General features: G+C 45.9%; 1 long non-coding RNA gene across 1 annotated transcript; it reads left to right on the top strand.

The window, feature by feature from the left end:
- The first annotated feature begins 8,492 nt into the window (after positions 1-8,492).
- Positions 8,493-23,451, top strand: LOC141541466 (uncharacterized). The gene is made up of 3 exons (XR_012481814.1): positions 8,493-8,623; positions 9,348-9,572; positions 23,316-23,451. It is a non-coding gene; the product is annotated as an uncharacterized LOC141541466 (long non-coding RNA).
- Positions 23,452-23,902: the final 451 nt, after the last annotated feature.

Raw genomic sequence — 23,902 nt, 5'->3', positions numbered from 1 at the left:
CCAGCAATTTCCCTCCATCTCCCGGGCTGATTAGGACTCTGGAATAATTCAGTCTCAGCCAGCTCTGATGGGAAGTAGGTTAGCCCCAGCTTGAGCCCCTTCCCCACTCCCTTATTTAAAGAAGGCCTTGTCCCTGCAGAGAACTTTTGCTGGGACTTGGAAGTTTCTGATAATGCTCAGCAAACATCCGTGACTGTACAGGAAGAGCTCCCTGTCTTTGCCACCAAGACTTCTCATTCGGTTCCTTTGGTTTCATGGCCAATCCTGGCAGAAGCTTGGGGGGAAGGGTGGGGTATGGGTAAGGGGAGTTGGGATTCCAAGACTTGTCAGGGCAGGCCTTGGATGAATTGGCAAATCCGGCCCCAGCTCCCCCTGCTCTGTCCCCTGGTCTTGCTCTGGTTTATCCTAAAGAAATCACAGTTTGCATTTTTCACCTTCCCCATTTTTTTTTTTTTTTTTTTTACACTTAAGGAAACTGAGGCCTGAAAACTGAAAGGGGAAATGGAGTCCAAGGGTCTTCATGGTCCTTGAAGAATCACAGGATTGGAAAAGACCCAAATCATCCCCCATTTTTTTTTTTTTTACACTTAAGGAAACTGAGGCCTGAAAACTGAAAGGGGAAGTAGAGTCCAAGGGTCTTCATGGTCCTTGAAGAATCACAAGGTTGGAAAAGACCCAAATCATCCCCCATTTTTTTTTTTTACACTTAAGGAAACTGAGGCCTGAAAACTGAAAGGGGAAATGACTTGGGGGGCCAAGACTGGAAGCCAGGAGTAGAGCTCTGGAGTCAGAGAGCCCCGAAGTCCACTCCCATTTTGCATATTTTGATGTTTTTAATGACCTGTATGATCTTGGGCAAAACTTCATTTCCCAGAAAATCATCTTCCTCTTTTGTAAGATGAAGGGGGTTGGGCTAGACTTGAAGGTCTCTTCAAGCTCTAAATCTGTGCTCTCCCAACCCCCCCACCCCCCCGGGTTCTGTGGGACTTTTCTGGGTCTCTGTAAGAAGTGGGGGTTGGACCGAATGGTCTCTGAGACACCTCCCAGCCTTAGATTTATGGTCTTATTGATCACCCACCTCCTCCCCTACATCCTCCAGGGTCACTCCCCTTTCCAGTTTCCCTTTGGTCACCCCTAGGCGCACTGGCCCAGCCCCGGATCCTCACCACTCCCCTCTCTGACAGCACCACCCCCATCCCCTGCAGCAACCGCTGCTCTGGTTTATGAGCCCTTCCTTCACCTGGAGGCTCTCCTTTTATCCTCTCGGTGGCCTGTGAGATAAGTGGTGAAAACTGGTTTTGATCCTAGGCAACTTTCTGACACTTAGTAGGTTGAATTTATCCCCGTTTGATTATCTCCTGGTGTGGAGATTCCCCGCACCAACACATAAGCTCTGCCCCACCAGTTCAGCTATTACGTTATGTTTGCTCATGGTGTGTCTGGTGTCTAGCACTGTGCTTGCACATAGTAGGCACTTTAAACTCCAGGCTTTGAGGGGAGGGCCTGGGGGCACTGGGACATGAAAGGACTTTGTCCCTCCGTGCTCCCAGCTGGCTTTTCTCCCACTTTCACTGTTTCTTTTTTAGTCTTGCCCCTTTCTTCCTATCTCCCTGCCCCGGCATCCCTCCCACGTCCCTCCCAGCTCCTGGTTCAGGCTGGGTTTGGCCCTTTGTTGCTACTTTTGAGCTTCCTAAAGACAACAAAAATCCTAATAATTGGCCCTCGTAGGGGAGAAAATGGGGCCATGAAGAGTTGGAGTAATTGGAGCTTTTGTTTTTAAGGAAAAAAAAAAAACAATTTTATTACTTTGGAAAACAAGTAGTAACTTCCGAGTTGGGAAGGAAGAAGGGGGCTATTGTGTCCTTGAACAAAGAGATAAGGATAATTTGTAATTAGCACACTTGCTTTTTGAAATGCTAATGCAGCCGTAAAAGGGCCTTGGCCCAGGAGAAGGCCACAGTTCCCTTTTTTTAACACTCACTTATTAAGTTTTGCGTCCGGGGAAGGAGCAAAAATCCCAGGGCCAAGTTTCCTGGGCTTTGGGAATCTGGTCACAGCAGATTCTCAGCCAGCCTGTTTGCTCGCCTGTCTACAGAACAGCCATGTTCCTTCAGGACGGACTCTGAGAAGCCAGAGCTCAAAGGGCAGCGGACCTGCTCGGTACTCGGGCTGCGGACCTGCTCGGTACTCGGGCTGCGGACCTGCTCGGTACTCGGGCTGCGGACCTGCTCGGTACTCGGCGGCCCTCTCCGTTCCCCATCTCCAACCTCTCTCTTCGGGCAGGTCTCTAGACACTTAACCCTTTGTGGCCCAGACTGCTAACCTTGAGATGAAGGAAGCTGGCCAGCAGCTTAGATTCCTGTCTTCCTGGGTTCTAGGCTCATAGACAGAATAAGCATTTATTAAGTACTTACTGTATAGACTAGACAGTGTACTAGTCTCAGAGCTAGATAGAGCAGGAAGGAACTGCCAAGTCTAATCTTTTTATTACAGAGAATGAAATCAAATCTGGTCTCAGACACTTAACACTTCCTAGCTGTGTGACGCTGGGCAAGTCACTTAACCCCAGCCTCAGGGAAAAAAAAATTAAAAAAAAAAAAAATGAGGGAATTCCCAGGAAAGCTCAGTTGCTCATCCAGGGTCACAGAGGTCTGGAGCACTGGAGGCAGGCTCTGAATCCAAACTATCTCCCTCCACCTCTTTGCAGGCTGCTTCCTCAGTCTGGGACTCGGGGATTGCTTTTTCTCTGTGCTACTTCCCGGCATGTTGTGCCCCTTCTCTGGGCTAATAGCACGTTCTGAACTTGAGAAGTTCTGGATCCCCACTCCCCCAGTTCCGTCCCTGGTCTCTGGCCTCCTTGGGCACCTCTGGGAAGACATAAAGGCCACAGAGTGGCAGAAGTGGCCGTCCAGTTTGCAGAGGGGAGATTTGCCCAGGTTTACATGCCTACTGTGTGCTAGGGTTGTATCTGACTCCAGGCCTTCTTGATTGGAAACCCTGAGCTCTAACCACCCCTCCGTACTGCCATAAGGGGTGACTAGTTCTTCCCCTTGCTTTCCAAGGATCAGGAAGTCAGCAGGGGCAGGAAATGAAGGTGCCGCAGATCAGCAGTTGGCTCGCCATGGCCTGGTGTTTTTCATTCAGTCTTAATGCCAGAGTTTACCCAGAAACAGTGCACTAAGCACGAGGCATATCCCAGAGCTTTGTAGCAACAATCCCCGCTTCCTCCCAAGCAAGGGAAGCTGGGACGAAGGGGGAAAGGGATGGACGAGGTTGGGCCCTCATCCCGAGCCAGTTACAGAAGCTCAGAATTGGGAGTCTTCTCAGAGATTCCTTTTCCTTTTTTTTGCTGAGTGACTTGCCCAGGGTCACACAGCCAGGAAGTGTTAAGTGTCCGAGGTCGGATTTGAACTCGGGTCCTCCTGACACCAGGCCTGGCGCTCTCTCCGCTGCGCCCCCTAGCTGCCTCTCAGAGATCACTCTGAATGAGCCCCCCTCCTTGAATCAAGGAGCCCCTGTTGGGAGGGCCCCCAGTGAGGGGTACCCCGCCACCTCCCCCGCAGCCTGACTTTTGTTTTCTCCATCCTTATTTCTGTGGCCATCGCACAGTAGGCACTTTTAAAAAATGCTTATTGAATAGAATTTGAGTCTAAGGGTCCTAGGGGATGGTAGAACACCGGCCCTGAGTCAGGAGAAACTGAGTTCAAATTCAGTCTCCGACACTTATGGCTGTATGACCTTGGACAGTCACTTAACTGTAATTCATCCCTTTCAAAAAAAAAGGTCTAAACTTTTCTAAATTTATTCCGTCCTGTCCGACTCCTTGTGACGCCATGGACCAGATCGCGCCGGGCCCTCCCACCCTCCCCGGCCCTCAAAGTCCCGAGCTCATGTGCGACGGATCCACCTCATGCTCTGCCGTCCCCCTTCCCTTTTCCCCTCCCCATTTCCCAACATCCGGGTCTTTTCCAATGAGTCCCAGAGGAAGAAAGTCAGTCTGAGAGAGGGGACGTGATGTGGCTGAAGTGGCCAAGGCCAGAACCCCATCCCGGGCCCTCCCGAGCCGCCCTCCCTGCCTCCGCGGGCCCAGGTCGGCTCCTTTCCAAGGCAGCCTAATGGACTGGGCGAAGGCGGGGAGGAAGACATCACTCATTTTCAGGAGAACAGAGAATGCAGTTTAATCAATTCCCCCACTTACTAAGACGGCTTCTTGGAAATTATATTTGTATTGACTTGGCACTTTCTCTGAGATGCCGACATTGCATTCAGTGCCGATGAGAGCATTTCTGTTTGCCATGGGTGGGGCCGGGGGCTGGGGGCTGGGCAAGGGCTTAGCACACAGCCTTCTTCCCATTTTACAGAAAAGACCTTTGACCTACAGGCCTAAGATCAGGCCCTTGCCTTGCCATCCCATCCCAGTACCCCATCCTTCAGATCATCCATAGGAACTGAAAGAGACCTCGGAGACCAGGAAATTACGGCTCCAGAGATTAGATGAGCCGTCCAGCTAAAGCCTGAGGAAGGACTCGAACTCATGAAATCCTGGCTCCACAGCCACTGCTCTACCCACTGCACCAAGATGTTCTAGCTCTGAATACGTTTCCAAAATTTTCATGTGGGATCACAAAGGAAATTTGAGAGTTTTCTGGGTTCAAATTCTCTCCCATTACGTACTGACGTGGGCAAGTCATGCTCTCGTGCCTCAGTTTCTTCAGAGAGGGAGTGGGCCAGATTTTTTCTGAGGTTTCTTCCAGCTTTGGAGTCCAGGCCCCTTTTTTGGGACATTTTGGAGTCCAAGATGGAGAATGGTCTTTGTTATGCATTTTAGAGTCAGGCAGCCTAGATAAGGACTACTTGACCTTTGGAGATGATGATAGGTCTTCAAGATTTCCTCCAGCTTGAATTTCTCTGATTCTCATTATCCTTCCAAGTATCCTTTGGCTAGGAACTAGGAGAGAAAGAAAGGAGAAACACTTGAAAATTGGAAGAAATGGAGAGAGGACATGTATGTACAGTGAGAATAAATACAGGAAAAGAAAGTCTGAGGGAGCAGACAGGAGACAGAAGCAAGTAGAGAGGAAGAAAATATTAGATCATCAGGTCACAGCATTTCCGATCGAATGGAACAGTCTTATTTTACAGCTGAGGAAACTGAGGAAGGAAGGCTTGAGGAGCACATAATGAATTCATAGCAAGAACTGAAACTACAAACCAGGTTTCCTGACCCTCCTCCATGGAGCAGGCCTTCCATCTCTTCAGTGCTGGGCTTAATTAAGTGACTTGTCATCGGATCACAGCATTTCCGATCGAATGGAACAGTCTTATTTTACAGCTGAGGAAACTGAGGAAGGAAGGCTTGAGGAGCACACAATTCCTAGCAGAACTGAAACTACAAACCAGGTTTCCTGACCCTCCTCCATGGAGCAGGCCTTCCATCTCTTCAGTGCTGGTCAGAGAGAACGAGGAGGGGACGTTGAGGAGTGGGAGCAGGCCATCCTCCCCACCTCACTCACTCTGGGACCCCGGGGTATCAGCAACTCTGAATGAAGAGAGGAGGAGGACGGGAGCAGCTTGGGCAGGGGGTGGGAGGAGGGGGAGGGCGGCCAGTGCTATTTACCCTACGGACAGTGATTCATTCAGAGTTTCAGTGAAAGATGGCATTAGATCACTGTTTCCTGCCCCGCTAGCTGGGTGGATGGGAAGATTGTGTCAGAAATGGAAAGAGATTGAGTGGGGATTTTGGGGTGGTCGTAAACTGCAAGAGCTAGGAATAGATTGAGCTTGTTACTGTACCAGCTTTTGGATCCTCCCTAAAGAAAATCAGCCCGTTCAGTCCCACTTTTGTGTTTTTGTCCCTCATAGGTGCTTAATAAGTGCTCGCTGATTGGCGGGATTTGGGGTCTAGAACTGAGGGGACCTGAGAGAGGAGCTACTTTAATCCTGTTCAGATTATCGATGGGGAGAGAGGAAGTGACTTGCTCAGTGTCGCATGACTAGTAAACATCAGTAGCTAGAGCTTTTGGGGTGCTCCTGCTTTATGCTTCTCTGGGGTCGGATTTGAACCCAGGTCTCTGAGACCGGCTGCAGTATTCTTTCCTTTTGAGTTGCCGAGATGGGAGGTCTAGGAGAGACCACCGCTTTTGAGTTAGAGAACATGAGTTCAAGTCCTCCCTCCATCACTCACTGCATCTGGGACCCTGGACAAGCTCCTTGAGCTCACTTGCCTCCTTGGGGAAAGAAAGGGCTTGGACTCAAAGCTCTCCAAGATTTCCTCGGGCTTTAATCTCTGGGCTTCTCCTTATCCTACGCAGTCTCCTTTGGCTGTGAACCATGGAATTCAGGAGGGAGAGAGAGGAGGTATCAGGAAGGATGCTGGACAGCAGAGACTATCTCTGTTGTTCCTTGTCTCCTTGTTCAGGGCATTAGAGAAGAGACACCTGTTCCAGGTGGCCCCCAGACAGCTCAGCGGAGAATGTCAGGAAGTGTCTTAACTTAAAAGGGGATTTCCTTCCCTAGCTGGACCATCCCAGTCAGCCTGGAAAACAATGTTTGCTCCTTCCACTATTTCTTCCTTCCTTTCAGAGTCATTATTAGCAGTGGGTCTGTGTTTTGGGCTGATTCTGCATTCGCTAGACTTCCTGGGTGACTTGGGGCTTGGGGCTCAGTTTCCCCAGCTGTACAATGGGGGGGGGTGAGGCTGACCGACTCATAAGGCCCCTTTCATCTTCTACTCTCCAATCCTGACTCATTTCCTGTCCCTAATTCTCACTTTGCCAGTTCGTAAAATGCTGAGGTTGGACCCCCACCCCCTTCCCACTTTAGGGACACAGTTCTCTGCCCCCTTTCGCTCTGTCAGTCTCTCCTGTCCCCAAATCTGCCTCCTCCCTTAAGAAAACAGGAGTCTGGGAAAAAGTCTGGAGTGCTCTCGGAGAACATGAGGAGGCAGAATCACTTCCCCGCGGGCACCTACCTTTTTAGACATCTGCCAAATGTCTGTGAATGTTATTTACCGAGAGGAGGGACAGCTCACTCAGAGGGGGTGCTGGCTGCCTTCCTCCCAGCTCGGGCTGAAGGGCTTTCAGCTCCCCTCAGGGGAGGACGGGAGTCTCTGCTCACCTCCCCTCTCCCTCTTCAGCCCCCTGGTTCCCCTTCCATTCACTGGACGTTCCACTGTCCACTGGGGCTAGTTTCACAAGGGTCTTAACCCAGGGGGCACACGCTGGAGAGCCCCATCCCAGATGTCTCAGAACCCCAGCTCTTCACACCACCCAATGCTACAGATGAAGTAACTGGGATCCAAACAGGTGAGGTAACCTTGTCACTTAACTTTGTTTGCCTCAGTTTCCTCATCTGTAAAATGAATTGCAGAGGTAAATAAACCATTCCAGTGTCTTTGCCAAGAAAACTTCAAAATGGGATCATAAATTGAAAAATGAATGAACAAAAGAGAAGGGTTAAGAGTCAGAGTAGAGTGAATCCTTTCCTGGAGTCAATCTGGACTCTCCATCCTCACCTTGCATTTTCTACCTTCTTCTTTTTAAAAAAAATTATTATTTTTTTTTTTCTGAAGCAATTGGGGTTAAGTGACTTGCCCAGGGTCACACAGCTAGAAAGTGTTAAGTCTATGAGATCAGATTTGAACTCAGGTCCTCCTGATTTCAGGGCTGGTGCTCTATCCACTATCCCCACCAGTGCCCCACTTGCCACCTTCTTAGTAGATGCTTTTAAACCAGTGGCTCCAACAGAGGAGTCCGGCTTGAAGAAATGGACCCCCATGGAAAAAGGAAGGGGAGAAGAGGCAGGGGCAGACAAGTCCCCTTCCCCACCTCACAACCAAGCAGGATTTGGACTTTGGCGGGCAGCTGTGGGAACATCTGGGCTACTTCTTCCTTATCTGAAGAACCATGGATTATTTCCCCCTACAGTTTTGTAGATCTTTGGGTCTGCTCTTGGGATGTGAAGCATCAGAAACCCTGATTTTCCTCCTTCCTGGTCACAGGAGAAGGGCCAGGGGAGAGGAGCGAGGGGCATTTCGGATGGCTTCTCTCTCAAGATATATAGCTTTGATTTTCTTTTAGAGAGAGATCGATGTTCCTGAGGCAAGGCGTGCGAGAGCGCTCCCACATGACGCAGCTAGCCATCCATCTCTTGATGGAGAAGCTGCCAGACCTGCTTATATGAGCCCCGGGGAGTCAACACATGGGATTTTGTGCAGACGAGTGCATTGGGAAAGCCTTGGCCAAGGCTTCGGGGGCAGGAGTGAGCCTGGAACTGAGCGGCTTTACATAAACACCGGACTGGTCCAGGAAAACATATTCCTACCTGCGACTGGTGAAAGCCATTGTCAGCCCTCGTCAGTCAACCGGAGGCTCGTTCCCCTGGCATTGTTTCTTTGGGGTTCCCGGTGCCAGGGAGGAAGAAGGAAATGTTCTGTACAGCTAATGTACCAAAAGGAGAGGGGGGAAAGGGAAGCTGGGAGAGAGTCAGGGAAGGGCCGGGAGGTCCTCAGCTGGAGCCTTCGGCCCCTTGGGAAATGAGTTGCTCTGACCCAAGCATCACCGAGAGTGGATGGGAGGAGAGCAAAGGGGTGAGGAGCCGGCAGAATCTGCTGGTTGTTGTGAAGGTGAGAAAACAGGAGGCAAATAAATGACCGAAAGCAGACTTCTTTAGGAGACCTCACAGGCCCTTTCAGTCACCCCCTTCATTTTACAGATGAGGAAACTGAGGCACAGAGAGATTAAACGACTTCTTCAAAGTCAAACATCAGAGGCAGGAGCTGAACTTAGGCCATCAGCGTGTGGTGCCCTGTGGCACAGAGCACCCGGCCTGGAGTCAGGAGGACCCGATTTAAAATTCAGCCTCAGACACTTACAAGTTGTGCGACCCTCTCCAAGTCACTGTGTTTGCCTCAGTTTCCTTCTCTGTAAAATGAGCTGAATCAGGAAAAGGCAAGTCACTGCAGTATCTTTGCCAAGAAAACCCCAAATGGGGTCACAGTTGGACACAACTGAAAAATAACAAGTGTCTGATTAGACACTTACTAGCTGGAACCACGGGCAGACACTTGGCCTTTGTCTGACTCAGTTTCCTCATCTGTAAAATGGGGACAACAGCAGGACCTGCCTTCCAGGGTTGTTGTGAGGCTTTAGTGAGATAATGAGTGTACAATGTTTATAGCACAGTTACACAGCAAGCTCTACGTACACTTTAGCCATTATTATGTTAGCTATTATCTTTCCAGTCTGAATGAAAAACAAAACATGTTTATTAAGTCCTAACTACATGCTAAACACTCTGCTGAGTGCTGGGGATACAAATAAAAAAATGAGACACTCCCTTTTCTTCAGGATTTCACCTGTAATGGGAGGAGACGACTCAGAGAAGAGTTTAAGCTGCAGAGGCCTTGTGGTGACTGGAAAGTCGGGATGATGCAGCAGAAGGTGGATGGCAAGGCCTGGAGGCCTGGAGGCCGCATCCACAGGGTAGATGGCAAGGCCTGGCGATGTTCCATCTCCTCACCCAAATGGCATCAGCGCCATCTTCTTCCTGCCTTGCTGACCTGGAAGACATTGGTACCCAGGGCCAGGAAGGGAGGGAAGGGGGCATTTCCCATTGGGGGGTGGCTTTCCCAGACTTAATACCCCCCCCCCCTCCTGAGGACAGGCTCGCTGCAAGGCAAAGAAAGACATTTCAGCCAATAGTCACTCAACCAATGAGAGCCGGTTTTGGACCGAGGTCCTGATACTTATTATCTGTGACCTCGATATTTCAACGTGCTTGAGCATCAAGCCTTAGTTTCTTCATCTATGAAATGGGGATGATGATATAATGTCCAGGCCACCCTTAAAGCTTAAAACTGAGACTTTTGGGACACCCAAACCTCAAACCATTCACGACATACAGAAGAATCATTATTATGTGCACCACTCATCTCAAGGGTTATTTTGAGGAAAGTGCTATAGGAATGGCGGGGAAGGTGGGAAAGTCCCAGAAAGAAAGAGCTTATTTAGAAAAAGAAAAAAAAAGACCTTTTTTAAGGATCCCCCAAAGAATGATCAGGCAAGCAGGTAGTTAGCAGTTCGATCCCAGAGAACAGAGGAGCTCAGTTTTGGTAAGTGTGGGGGGTGAGGGTCACGTGCCAGTGAGCGTGGGGATCTTGCTGTGCTTGTGCTGTGTCTGGTGCCAGGGAATGGCTCCTGTAGCCCCTCCAGCCTCGTTCACATGACTCTTGGCACTTACTGATGGATGAGACGCAGGATGAAGGTTGCTCTTTCCTAGAGGATTGGAGAGAAGCTTTCTTTTCTCCTCCCCCCCCTTCTCCCACAATTGGGAAGCCATTTTGATTAAAATAACAAATGTTGTAAGATGAATCTTACACCTAAAAAAATTCCTTCAAAATACATGAGCAATACAAAAACAGTTTTTTAAAATTTACAATGTTTTTTCAACTTACCAGTTTTTCTTTTTTTCCTCTTTCCCATTTTCCTACTCTCAGAGAAATTTAAAAAAAAAAGGGAAATAAAACTTTTCTTATAAATATGCCTAGTTGAACAAAACAAGTTCCCATATTGACTAAAAATGCTCGTCCCATTCAACTTTTTGAGTTGGTCACGTCCTTCTCAGGAGATGGGTAACATGCTTTATCATTGTTCTTCAGGACTTCAGGTCTTAGAGAGCGGTCCATTTTTTATGATACTGTTATTTTACATGGATCTGTGAAATCTCTGCATCGGTTCTTACAAATCTTCCCAGCCTTCTTCTCTTCATCATGGCACAAGAGTAATCCATTATATTTACTTTACTTATTCCATTCCCCAATTGATAGTGATACCCGCCTTCAGTTTCGAGTTCTTTACTACAAAAGATACTTTTGTATATTGCTTTCCTCTTTCTTTGATCTCTTTGAAATGTGGTGTCAATGGTTTAAAGAGTATGCTCAATTTAGTGACAAATTGGGTATAATTCCAAATTACTTTTTCAGAATGGCCAGACCAATTCACAGCTCCATCAATAACACATGGGTGTGCCAGCCTTAGTTTTCTCCAAAATATCTCTAGCATTTCCTTCCCTTCCCTCCTTTCTTTCTTTCTTTCTTTCTTTCTATCTTTCTTTCTTTCTTTCTTTCTTTCTTTCTTTCTTTCTTTCTTTCTTTCTTTCTTTCTTTCTTTCTTTCTTTCTTTCTTTCTTTCTCTTTCTTTCTTTCTTTCTTTCTTTCTTTCTTTCTTTCTTTCTTTCTTTCTTTCTTTCTTTCTTTCTTTCTTTCTTTCTTTCTTTCTTTCTTTCTTTCTTTCTTTCTTTCTTTCTTTCTTTCTTTCTTTCTTTCTTTCTTTCTTTCTTTCTTTCTTTCTTTCTTTCTTTCTTTCTTTCCTTTCCTTTCCTTTCTGTTTTCCCAGTTCAGCGGGAACCTCATAATTACTTAATTTGACATTTCTCTAATTATTAATGATATGGCTATTGATAGCTTATGTTTTTTATTCAGAAAACTACCTGTTGATATTCTTTGACTATCTACTAATTGGGAAATGGTTCTTATTCTCGTAAATTAAAATAAGTTCCTTACATATTGTTGGTAAATGAGACTTTTATCAGAGAAACTTGTGGTAGAGATTTCTCTGTTTTCTATTTCCTTCTGCTTTCCTATTTTCTGTCTCCTAAGGGAGAATGAAGAGTTTGCTTGAAAAGTAAGAGAGGAAAGCTAGGTGGTGAAGTGGTTAGAGCACTGGGCCCCTAGTCAGGAAGCCTTGAGTTCAAATCTAGCCCCACATATATAATAGTGGGCAAGTCATTTACCTGTGTTTGTCTTAATCCACTGGAGAAGGAAATGGCAAGCCATTCCAGTGTTCTTGCTAAGAAAATCTCATGGACAGTAATGTCCATAGGATCACGAAGAGCTGGACACAGCCTCAAAAGGAAAATAAAAGATCTAAGGAGGCCCACAAAGGGAGAATGAGATTCAGAGGATATATGGGAGCAAACCCATTTAATTAGTGGAACTTTGTGAGACCAGAATTGCCAACCAAGGATAAAAGGGCATCGTTCAGCAAGAAGAAGAGCTCCGTTCCCTGTCTGTATACAACTAAAAGATCACTAAACTGAAAATAGGCAAAGGTCCTTTTCTAAAATGATGACAAAAGGCAGATATAAAGGTGAGAACCTCAGAAGCTCCCAGAAGAGTGAATAACCCGAGACAGCTGCCCTTCCCGCAACTTTGCCTTCAGAAGGGGAGGGGGAGAGACCAAAGGATTCTAAATTTAGAACTAGAAGGACATTAGACACCATCTAAGAGATACTCATGCGTCCTCCCTTTCAGGGGAGGCCCCTCGCCTCCCCCACTTATCTAGTAAGTCATAGGAGGGAGCTCATAGATCTTCCTATGGCCGTCAGTACGCAAGCCCAGGAAATCAATATCCAAGAAGAGGAAGAGGTGCTCATGGCCCATGTCTATACACACATGCTCGGAACGTGTGTAATCTTTATTAATAGGGTTATAAAGGCAAGGGGATACATTTGACTTCCTGAGGATCACTGGAATATTCTGGGAGTGATTTATCACTGGAATCTGTGATGGAGATAGCTGGATTGCAGGATCCCAATGAGCATGTAGGGACGTCAGGGGCCATCCGGTTCTATCCCTTTATTTTACAGATGAAGAAGCTCAGTTCTAGGAAGGCAAGGTAGTTCGCCCAGGTCACAGGGGTGATAAGCCTCAGAGGGCTGATCAGAACCCAAGGAGTGGAGCAACATTTTCTATTCAGCCTCAGACACTCATTAGGGATGCGATCCAGGACTCATCACTCAACTTTTGCCTCAGTTTCCTCATCTAGAAAAAGGAGATAATAATAGCACCTGCCTCCTGGGTTATCAAGAGGATTAGATGAGATAATATTTGTAAAGCACTTGGCACAATGCCGGGCAAATGTTGGATTTTAGCTATTATAGTGGAGCTATATTGTTGAAAAATAAAATATGAAAAAAAAAGAATGAATAAGTCCATGAAAGAGAATTAAGCATTTGCTGGCATTATAAACACAAAAGCAAATACAGTCCCTGCTCTCAAAAAGCTTACATCCTAATAGGAAAAGACAACATCAATAGCATAATGGAGACCAGGGAGGATTATTTTGGTTTTTGGAAAATAATAGAAATTGTGAGTGGAGCCTTAGTGGAATGACACTTTCCAATAGCAATGTCCACCCTTTCCAAAAGCAGTGGCAGTATTGATTTGACTTTGGTTCCAGAGCTGGAAGTTGGAGGGAGTAACAGGGGATTGTGTGGGTGGAAGCAGGGTAACTTGCATTCTAGAAATGATGGGCCTTGGAACATACTCACCAATTAGGATCTTGAGCAGGTGTATGCTGGGAAATGGTCAATTACCGGCTTTCCAGGAAAAAAAAAAGTACTCTTGAAATACTTTTAAAGTTTAATCTGAATGATTACTATCCCATCCATCCCTTTCTTAAGCCTAGAGTGACAATGAACAAAACAACCAAGCCTTGATTTGTAACATTTACACAGAAAATTGGATAATTAGTTCTGGGTTGCTGCTTGGAGCCGACCATCCAGAACCCCCCTGAATGGAACACCAAGGAAATTTGGAGCTGAAAAAGTTAAGTCCTCCAGGATATGGTCTCAGTGATCAGGTGACTAATGAGAATATGGATGGGGAGGAAAGCAAAGAAATTCGTTAACCAGAAAGGAAGAATACTTCATTGAGGATCCGAGGAGAGAAAAATAGAAACTATTTTGGGATAGGAGCAGATAACTTGGACTAGATGGTTTCTGGTGTTCCTTCCTTCTCAGAAAGTTTGTGATTCTGGGAGTGTACTATATACCACCCAGCCAGGAACACAAATCCAGCTTGGAGGCAGGTCATAGTAAAGATGGAGTACTAGGTAGGTTCATCTATTTCAACCTTCAAAAGTTAGAGGAAGTAGTGAGGCACTCTCACTGATTTCAAGTTGCTAACTTTGACAGATTCTATCCCAGGGCTCAGCTAGGACTTGTGGGTATGAGTTCTGAGTCATAGGAGTGACTTTTGAAAAACTGTGAAAAAGAGAAAAAAAAAGTGATTCCAGTTTTTGAAAAGAGGAAGCAAAAAAATTCTTGAAACTCTAAGATGGAAAGCTTGATTCTAGTTCCTGGAAAGAATTTGAAACCATATTCTTACATACAATTGTCTGTGAGTACTTAGAAAAAGGAAGTCATGATCATGGTGACCCATCATGGGTTCGTTAGGGCATCATGCAGATCTGGCCTGAGTATCTCCATTGACCATGTGAATTATAGGATGGTAGGAAAAGCTGTACTTGGATGTGAGCACGGTGTCCGATAATTGTTCAGCTGTTTCAGTCGTGTCCAACTTGGAGTTTTCTTTTTTGTTGTTGTTGAGGCAGTTGGGGTAAAGTGACTTGCCCAGGGTCACACAGCCAGGAAGTGTTAAGTGTCTGAGGCCAGATTTGAACTCGGGTCCTCCTGACTTCAGGGCTGGTGCTCTAGCAGCTACGCCAGCCCTTCATTATATTCTTATGAATAAATCGCATAGAAACACACTGGATGACAGATGTGGATAGTATAGATTCACAACTGGATAAATAGCTGACCCACAAGAGAACATAGATGAATTGATGTCCACTGACAAGGCCCTGAGTGGGTGCCAAAGATCTCTTTTGGGGGAATCCATGGAGTTAAACATTTTTTATCAATGTTTTGGGCTGAATGTTTTTCAAAGTGTAGAATAACTCAAAATTGGGAAGGTTCGGCAATCCATCGGATGTGAGAGTAAGCATCCAAAAAGATATTATTAACACCAAATCTAATAAGAGGAAATTCAATGGAGACACATTTTTAATTTAATTTAAACTCATTAGCGTTCAAATAATGGAATGACCAACTTGCAGTTGGTCTATAGATTTTTGTGTACTCCAAATTCCACACCGAGTCAACATTACAATATGGCAGCTAAAAAATAGAATGCCATGCTAAGTTTCATGAAGAGAGGGCATATTCTTCAAAAGGAGCAATATGAGACTCTTATGATATTTTGTACTGGACAGCCTATGTCTGGAGCATTAGGGTCGATTCTGGGAGCTAAAATGAAGGGAAGAAATCACAAGGTAGAGTGTCCATCCAATGGAGGGCAATGATTTCAATAAAGTTACCGGTAACCATGTCCAAGAAAGAACTTTTCAAAGAGCTGGGGATTTTGAGTCTTGACAAGAGAAGATTTGGGGATGATCTTGGTGGGAATATAATGATTAAATTCAACTACTTTAAGACTATAATGATTAGACTTGTTTTCCTTGGCACGAGAAATCAGAAGCTAGAGCAATGGGTAGGAGTAGAAAAAGGGCAGATTTTGGCTTGAAATGAGGAAAAACTTCCTGATAATGACAGCTATCCAAAAGCAGACTTAGTGCCTTGTGGGTAGGTAACGAGCTTCCCACTGCCCAAGATTTTCAAGCAGGCTTTGAATGACCATTTGTTGAAGAATTAATTCCAGTTCAGCTACAAGTGAGATTAAATGCTCTCTGAGGTTTCTTTGAATTCAGAAACCCTAGGATCCTAATTCATGACGTGCATAACAGGCCCACTGTTTCTAGCTTCTGTCAATGACTGTTTCTCTTGAAAATGAAACTCATTTCACTATATATATTTTTTTTAACTCTCACATCACTCCATCGTGTGCACTTGACAGTCCCCTTACCCTGTCAGCCTTTGTTCTTCCTCAGAAAGATCCCTTCAGTCTGGGTGATAAAACATCTGGAGCAGAGGCCTTCCTTATCTTGCAAATATTAAATGGAGCAATGATGACCTCAGACGGGTCAACTTTTGTACGATGGGAAATATGCTGGATTTAGTAACAGAGTCTTGGGAGTTTGAATCCTGATTTTAAGAACTTTGCAACTTTGGGCCTCCATTGGCTCCTCTATAAAGTAAGGGAGTTGGATTTCCATTTCTAAGTCTAGAATCCTATGGTGTCTCAGTTTCCCAATCTATAAAATGAGAGATTTGGATTAGTTGGTCTTGGTTCTCTTCCAGCTAGAGGTGTCTGGCCTAGTGACGTCCTGTAGGCCCTTCATACAGGTTGGGTGAATGCATGGGGAGATGGATAACGTCTTCCAGGCCTGGGGGAGAGTGTAGGACCTGGATAGTGAAAGTATAGGAAATAACGCCTCCTTTGACCTGACTTTGGAATTCAGGTGGAATTCATCATTCCACCCCTCTGTGGCTCCCTAAGGCTTCAGAAGACTTTCTCCCAGGAGAACCAGGTCAGATTTCTAATTCCTCAGAGTCCCTAGCTTTATCTTTCTTTGCTCATTAGTATTTACACCACCTCCCAATTTAGTTACTCCTGAGAGTATAATTAATGTGCTGTTTACTTCCTGTAGTTGGCCTGGGGGAACAATGCTAAAGGCAGCTTGGGATTACCTAGAAGCGGGGAACATCCCACCAGACCCTTTTCCAGAAGGGACATCCTGTTTTGTGATGATGAGGGAGCTGCATTTACCTGGAAGTCAGAAACAAAGTTCTGTTCCTTTCTATGAGAGACCACGGGCCACTTCATCCACACTGGACTTCTGCCTTTTCCTCATGGCCTAGATCACCTTTGCCGTCCCTTCCAGCTCCATGTCTGTGGCCCAGAGAAAAAAAACCTGGGAAGCACCTGACTTCCCAAATCCCTCCTCTGATGAGTAGCAGCTGAGTGGCCAGCTAAGTCTCAGTTTACTTCTCTAGAAAGTGGGGGCATTCCACTCACTGACCTCCATGTTCTCTTCCAGTTCTAGATCTCAGATTCTGTCTGGTCCTGAGTCTGTCAGGCGGCTCTGTCTAGGCAACTTACCTGTTATTTATTTAGATTCCAGAGCTTGTGTCCAACATGCCTTCTAAATTATTCTCCAGTCACATTTATAAGGTACAACTCACTCTTGTAACCCGGCTGTTAAAAAATACCTCTCCCAGCCCCTCAAATAACTACCCAAACTTCAAAATAGTACACTGTATTACCCTGAAGCTGGCTTAGTCCCACTGAGGCTAAAAGACTAAAGGAAGCTAAACTCACTGGGTATTGGTTTAGCCAAGGCAGTAAATACAACCTTCTTATATAATTTTATTGTATATAAATGTATATATAAAATCGCACACATTATACATAAATTCCTATGTATGTATTGTGTGTATATATACATCACATCTACACATGTTATATATATATATATTATATATACACATGTATATATACACAAATATACACTTACATACTATGTGTATATATAATACATTATATATACATATATTATATGTACATTAACTATACACATAATTATGTATACACATATATCATATACACACTTGCATGCATATATACACATGCCTGTGCATGTATATAAACATTTTATATATACATATTATATCTATACATATACATTATATATACACATTATATCTATATGTATATATTATATATACATATACATCATGACTCTCTATTTTACAGATGAAGAAACTGAGACACTTGGATATAGATCCAAAACTACAAAGGATAACAGAAGAGATACATTTATATATATATATATATATATATATATACACACACACACACACACAAACATATGTATGCATATATATACATGTGTGTGTGTGTGCATAAATCTCTATCTTTATATAGATCTATTTTCTTGGTCTAAAACTGGAAGGGATCTTGGGAGCCATCTCGATCAACCCTTTAATTTGATATAAACTGAGTCCAGAAGGTAGCGTGATTTGAGTTTTTATGGATTACACACTTATACTTTGATTCTCTAAACTGGTCAGGATAACGGAGATTAGCAGCCCTCTCCCGGACCACATCGCTAAGGAACCCATTTTAGTTTTGCCAACAGATCACGGTCCTTTGTCTCTTCCTTTCCCCAAACACCACCATTCCCTCCGGAGCTCTCTCTGCCGGGTCTCTTGACACAAGGTGTGACCTTTATCCTGGTGTGTCTGACATCCCAGAAATGGATGGATTAATTCATCAGCCCATTTCCCACAGACACACTGCATTAAAAACTCAAGCTTTCTTTTCTCTGTTCTAAAGAGGGAGCAGATAGCTATTTTGATTGTTCTGCTGTCCTTAACTTCTGGTTAAAATCCCTTTTCTGGAGAGCAGTCCAAGTTTAGCTTTTGGTTCTAACAGGAGCTTTTTTTTTTTTTTCCACTTCATTATAATTCAGCTTCTCCTGATTGCTCCCCCTAACCCTCCCCGTCCTGACCCGAACAATTATCAAAGAGCACCTCTGTTCTCCTTTCCTCCTTTCTTTCCCTAGACAACCATAACTCAATCCCACTATTTGCTCACCTCCCCTTAGGGATCTTGTCTAACCTATAGATCTTTTAATACGATCTTTAATATGACAGGCTACGACGTTCTTGCTGGACTTGTGCTACCTTCCCCCCCTCCCATTTTGACCGTTCACTATTTGGGGCCTGGCTATCGGACGACCCCCCACTTCTGTTCCCGGCTCTCCCTGGGTCAGTGCCACCCTCCAGGGCACGGCCCAGCTGGTGCTTCAGAGGCCTGCTGGGTGAAGGGGGGCAGGAGCAGGAGGTCTGTGGCACTTGGATCATCAGCTCTGTTCTTTGTCCTTAGAATTCCTTCACTCCCTAAACAAAGTGGGCTCTGTTTCCCTCCCTCCATCCCTACTCCATCTCCAGGGTATAGGGTGGCAGCAATGCCATGGTAAAGGCGAGGGTTCGGATGGGGGGGGAGTGTGGGGCCGGATCAGGGAGGACTATGATACAGAAGCAAGGATGCTGCCTCTGGCATCAGAGGCTCTGGCTTCAAATCCTGTCTTTTACAAGCACTACCTGGATGCCTTTCTTTCCTCATTTGTAAAATGAAGTTCATGGCCTGTGAGGGTCTCAATCTATGAATCTAAGTCAATTAATCTTCCTGGAACTCAGTTTCCTCATCTGTAAAATAGGGAATAATAGAATAGATCTCTTCTGAGATCCTTTCTGGCTTTGGATTTATGATCCGAGTGTCTCAGTTTCCTCATCTGTAAAATAGGAAGTTATAGAATAGATCTCTTCTGTTATCCTTTGTAGTTTTGGATCTATATCCAAGTGTCTCAGTTTCTTCATCTGTAAAATAGGGAGTAGTAGAATAGATCTCTTCTAGGATCCTTTTTAGCTTTGGATCTATGATCCCAAGAGTGCCTCAATTTCTTCAACTACAAAACAGGGAGTAGTAGAATAGATCTCTTCTGTTATTCTTTGTAGTTTTGGATCGATGAACCCAAGGCTGCCTCAGTTTCCTTATCTGTAAGATGGGGTTGGTCCAGATAGCCTCTGGGATCCTTTTGACCCTTGACCCAAAATCCGGTGATCCTTGAACCTTCAGCATCCATGTCACTGGAATCCGGTCCTTTTCCCCTTCTCCAGGGCAGGGGCTTTTCTGTGGCTTCCACAGCCCCCTTTGTCATGTGTGGGCAGTGACTGGCCCACTCCCCTCCCCTCCCTGCTTAGTTGAACATTAGACGTAGGCAGAGCTCGCTGCATCTTTTCATGTGCCAGACCTCGACCTCATTCCCCCGCTTTCCCATCATGCCCCTTCCTGCCTCCTGGGGCTCCCTTTTCTTCCCTGGCACCCCCTGGGCGATCATTAAGGCCTGGATTCTGAGGATGGCTGCCCTCCCTCCCCGAGGCGTCCGCTATGTGACCTAGAAGCCTTTTGATGATTCATATTAGCTGTATCTATCACCCAACAGATGTCTGGGAAGTCAAAGGCTGCTACATCCTGTGGTTTCAGGTTCCCGGGTAGTTGGTGAGAAATCTTTCATTCGCCCTCCCCGTTCAGGGAGGGAGAGCAATGATCTGCCACAGATCCCCTCTCTAGCCTCGGATGCCATCTTCCTTCTCAAGTTGCATCTCCCTGATTCTAGAAATTATTTTGCTGTATTTATAGCAGCCCTCCCTGTTTTCTGTCCAATTCTCTGGTGTTCCCGGGAGCCCTCCAGTTGGAGCGGCCCTGCTGTCTGGGTCCATTCGGACCCCCAGCATCTGCCCGTTATCTCACCGTCATCCAGCCCGTTAGGATGGGAGGTGGGTGAGACCCCCAGGGAAGGGAGGTGCTAGAAGGGAAGCCCAACATCCCGACCTCACTTGTGACAAGACCACATCATGGGGCAAATTATTCCCCACCCTTGTGCTTCATTTCCATGTATAAGACTAATGGAGGGGGTTGGAGTAAATATAACTCAAGCCTCCGACATTTCAAGGAGCTTGTGGTGGCCGTTCACTGTTGGGTGACAGGACTCAGGAGCCCAGACGCTGGTCCAGGGTCCGGGGGGGTGCTATCCCTCAGGATCCAGCATCCTGCTCTGCTCTGTGGCCTGTTTGGCTCTCCAGGCTGCCGGTTTTACCCCCAGACTCCCTGGTTCTCCGGGCCCTCTCCTGCTCTCCCCGATCCATCGCTTTCCCTGCGTAGGAAAGGCAGCTTGCCACTCGGTTCTCTGGGGTACAGATGGTCCAACCCACGCTCCTCACTAATGAAGATCACATGGGGCCCCTTCCTCGCTGGAGGTTCCCTTTCAGGGGCTCTGCTTCCAGCTATGGCTGGAGAGGACCAGTGAGCACTGACACTCATGGCACCGAGACCCGAGGGCAGTTGAGAAGACCCCGGGGCAGGCACCAGGGACCGATGCAGCCAGAAATCAGGGGCTTTGGGTCACGTGGTGGAGGCTGCTGAATTTAAGTCGGGGGGGGCTTGAATTCAAAGTTGGGGAGGGGGCTAGCCTTTTTACTTACTGCCCATGTGATCTTGTAAGAACACTTAACTTCTCAGGGGCTGTTTCCTCCTTTGTGGACTGAGGGTCTCTGGGGTCCCTTTTGGGCAGTTAGGTGATGCAATGGATAGTGCTGAAAAAAAAAAAGACGATTCATCTTCATGAGTTCAAATTCAGATACTTGGTATGACCTTGGTAAGTCCCTTAACTCTGTTTGCCTCAGTTTCCTTATTTGTAAAATGAGCTAAAAAAAGAAATGCAAACCTCTTTAGTATCTTTGCTAAGAGAACCTGAAAAGGGGTCAAGAAGAGTCGGACATGACCGAAAAACAACAATAAAAGGTAACTTTTGGTTCTAAATCTATGGCAGATCCTTTGAACAATTGTCTCATTTGTTGTTTCCTCTGGAAATTGAGGAAGCCAATTAGTTGACTTCCTAGGTCCCTTCCAAATCTAGGTCTATTATCAAGCCTCTGGTCCTTTGGCTAAATTATCTCAGGGGTCTCCTCCAGCTCTCCTATGTGTGTTAGAGTGAATTTTGGAAAGGACGGTTCCAACCTGATGAACTGTTTTCTTTTGTCTTTGTTTTCTCAGTGCTTGCCACAGGGCTTGGTATACAGAAAGTACTTAATCAGTGCTTGGTGTTGGATTGGCTAAATGTATTGGTCATGCGCATCTTTTATAACTGAAAATAGCAGAACCCAAGATAATATTGTTTTAGCTTTTTTTTTTCTTTTTTTTTCCTCTTCTGAGACAACTGGGGTTAAGTGACTTGCCCAGGGTCACACAGCCAGGAAGTGTTAAGTGTCTGAGGCCGGATTTGAACTCGGGTCCTCCTGAATTCAGGGCTGGTGCTCTATTTACTACCCCTGTTTTAACTTTCTACGAAGGACAGTGGTTTCAAATATGACCCTGAGAAGTAGGGCTCTTCAGTAAGAAAATGAGATCTTTCGATGGAATAATACTATTGAGGCTGAGGAACCTACGGTACAGTGCTTAAATCTGGGGAAAAAATTGATGTGGAGTTTTAGGAACTGTCCTTGATGTACAGTGCTGTGACTTAAGTATTTTCCCAGGACATGTGTCTCATTTCCTCTTGGAGAAGGTCAGGATCATCCGGCTGGCGGCAGGTGGCCTAGGCTGTCCATTGGCCTTCCCTGACGTATTCTCCCAGGGAATTAGTTCCTGGGAGTGCTGACTAGAGGCTCACCTTCTCAAATGTCTTTGGAGGTAGAATTGGTCCATCCTTAGCTGATAGCTGAAAATAAATGTTGCAGGCCTCAAATCTCTGAGCAAGCGGCCACCAGACGCAATGAGAATCCCCTCCACGTTTGCCTGACTAGCCGCCATCCAGCCTTCACTCAAGAGTGACCCTCGGGCGGCCTGTTCCTCTTCAGGACAGCTCCAAGGTTAGGAAGTTTTTCCTGGCATCGGGCCTGATGGACCTCATCATAATTTCCATCTATAACTCCTGGCACTGCACGCTAGGGCTAAGCATCTCCTTTGCACACATAACAGACCTTTACCTATTAGAAGATGGTACTTTTCCCCACTCCCTCTCCCCTTCCCAACCAAGCGGTCTCACCTCCACGCTGAACATTTCTACTCTTTCACCTGATCCTCGCGTTACGTGGTCGAGGGCTTCCTTTATCCTCCTCTGAACAGTCCCCAATTTAACCGCATCCTGCCCATGGCGGCTGGGCAGTCCAGGTGCGGTCAGAGCAGGGAGAATGACGGGGAATCTCACCTTCTAATCCTGTCTGGGAAGCATCTCTTTGTGAAGCACAGAAAGACAGTGTGAAAGCAGAGAGAACTGTTGCCTGAGTCAAGGGATAATAGCATTTTCTGTGTATTTCTTCTATAGGAAGGACATGGAGGGAATTCTTCTCTCTTTCTCTCTCTGTCTCTCTGGTAAAACATCTTTTTTAGGATATGCATTTCTTTATAACTTTGTGCCATTTGTAAATTCAGTCTAGGCCTGAGATAGTCTGAGATTCCCCACCTCCCTTCTTCTCTTTCTAATTTCTTCATCTAATTTCTCAGAGGAACATCTAGGTACAATGGATAGAGCACTAAAGCTGGAATCCAGAAGACTCAGGAGCTTCACGAGTTCAAAGCCAGCTTTAGACACTAGCTGTGTGACCCTGGGCAAGTCGCCTCAGCTTGTTTGCCTCAGTTTTCCCTATCTGTGAAATGTGTTGGAGAAGGAAATGGCACATCAGTATCTTTGCTAAGAAAATCCCATAAAGAATCAGACTGAAAAGACTCAATACCAACAAAGCTTTGTGATTGTGGGAGATCACTGAACAATAACAATTACAAAGAAATTAGATGTTCCAAAGAACTTTTTTTTTTTTTTTTTAGCTCATGGGATGGGTTCTGGATTCAGGCAGAGGCGGGATGGGTTCTGGACTTGGGGACAGGTAAGAAGGGTTCTATTCTACCCTACCATTTCTTCATGTTCTGAGAATTTTTCTGCGTACCGGCATTAGGTTCATGGATTTAGAGAGTCAAAACAACCTTAAAGGTCCCCTCTCTCTTCATTTTGCAGATATGGAAACTGAGTCCCAGAGCCATGAATACATGCAAAAGTATTGAGTGAACACTTGCTTTTTAGCAGGCACCGGGCGTACAACTACAGAAATCGTCAGTCCCTGCCCTCGAGGAGTGACCGTTAATAGGGAAGGACAGCACGCATTGGTGCAGGGTGGCCGGGATGCAGAGTTAGAACCATCCCTTCTCCAGGAGGCTCCTGGTCCCCGCCTCGCTTCCTTCTCAGATTGTTTTCCACTGATGCTGGACATACTCTCCGGGTCGAGAGCCGCTTGTGAGCTGTTTCCCTGTTACAGCTTGATCTCCTCGAGGAAGGTGCTATCCATTCTCTTTTCCTTGAATCCTCAGCACAGTCCCTGGCACATAGTGAATGCCTTGGTAAATGCTGCTTGATTGTTTATAATCATCAGTACTAAATGCTGACTGATTGGCGTCAGTGGGTAATTGGCTGACTTTTCCTTTCCAGGAACAGTGGTTGACTTGACTGTACTTCGAACAAGCCACAGAAGGGAAGGAGATCCTACAAATAATTAGGGGTACTACTGGGATTGAACCTAGCCAGCTCTTCACTGGTCACCATCAGTA

The sequence above is a fragment of the Sminthopsis crassicaudata genome, chromosome 4, assembly GCF_048593235.1.
Source record: "Sminthopsis crassicaudata isolate SCR6 chromosome 4, ASM4859323v1, whole genome shotgun sequence".
Classification (NCBI taxonomy): Eukaryota; Metazoa; Chordata; class Mammalia; order Dasyuromorphia; family Dasyuridae; genus Sminthopsis; species Sminthopsis crassicaudata.
The sequence above is the reverse complement of the archived record's forward strand: the minus strand, read 5'-3'. Positions and strand labels throughout refer to the sequence as shown.